Source organism: Crocodylus porosus, unplaced genomic scaffold, assembly GCF_001723895.1.
Source record: "Crocodylus porosus isolate Cpor-Errol unplaced genomic scaffold, CroPor_comp1, whole genome shotgun sequence".
Lineage (NCBI taxonomy): Eukaryota > Metazoa > Chordata > Crocodylia > Crocodylidae > Crocodylus > Crocodylus porosus.
In genome coordinates this window covers 9,750,461-9,751,514 of record NW_017728936.1, presented here as the reverse complement: position 1 = coordinate 9,751,514, position 1,054 = coordinate 9,750,461, and the positions used below count along the sequence as shown (strand labels likewise).

General features: G+C 47.8%; 1 protein-coding gene across 1 annotated transcript in view; it reads left to right on the top strand.

Moving 5' to 3' along the window:
• Positions 1–675, top strand: part of OAF (out at first homolog) — a gene marked incomplete at its 5' end in the record, with an annotated part of 19,783 nt that extends 19,108 nt beyond the window's left edge. The window contains one exon of the mRNA XM_019546905.1: positions 167–675. The remainder of the gene's footprint in view (positions 1–166) is intronic.
• Positions 676–1,054: the final 379 nt, after the last annotated feature.

Sequence of the window (1,054 nt, the reverse complement as noted above, 5' to 3'; positions counted from 1 at the left end):
TCCTGTTAAGAAAGAGCTGTCCACACATTACTATCCATTGCCTCCAGAGCTGTGGTTGACAATCCCCGACTGGGTCTGCACCAGCGCTTTGGAGATCTGCTGAGGGCAGGGGACTGCCATGCAGTACTCCTGGGTTTTATTTCCAACCCTGCTGCTGATCTGCTAGGTGAGCGTAGCTAAATCCCACCACTTCACTGTGCCTCAGTTTCCCCATCTGTAAAATGGGGGCGATGATGACGGCTTTCCTTTATAAAGCCCTAGGAGGGCCTCCAAAGATAAGCTATGATTGACGGCTGTCATTACTGCATTCCTCTGTCTTAGGGGTTGGAGCTGAAGGGGGGTGAGTGGGGTTAGGGCTACCGCAGTCCTCATAGACCCACACAGTCCAGAGCAGCTGCGATTTGTAACCCCAGCCCCTCTGGCTCCATACCCTCTTTCTTGTGCCTTTTGCCCAAACTTGGGCATTTTGGACAAAAAAAGATAATTTCCAGGTTTTTCTTCTTTTAATTTGCTGACAGAACCATTTTTGTAGGGACCTCATTGGGGGAAGGGTGGGGAGAGGCTGCATTTTAATATGGCGACATGAAGTAAAACCAAGACTAAACTTGAAAGATTTTTTAAAAGCAAAGTATTTATCATTTTTAAGGTAAATAAATGGATTTTTTTTGAAGCAGATCTAGCATCAAGCGTCTCCATAAAACTCACAGCCCCATTCTTCTGCTGGTTCCTTTCAATCTGGTGAGGTTTTTATCCTGGTTACAATCCAGGGTCACATCCAGGATGGGATTGTAGCCTGGTCTTATTTGTGGGGTCAGCGCTGCTGGGGCAGGGCACCGGTGACTCGAATGCGCTGTCTAACACAGCTCTGCTGTTGAAATATGTGGGGTCATAGAGGGCATTTTAACCACAGGGCAGTGAACTCATCAGTCTCTGAAGTTATTTTAGTTATTCCAGCCCGAAGACTGGAAGAAGGCCAATGTGGTGCCGATCTTCAAGAAAGGGAGGAGAGTGGATCCGGCTAACTACAGGCCCATTAGCCTGACTTCTGTCCTGG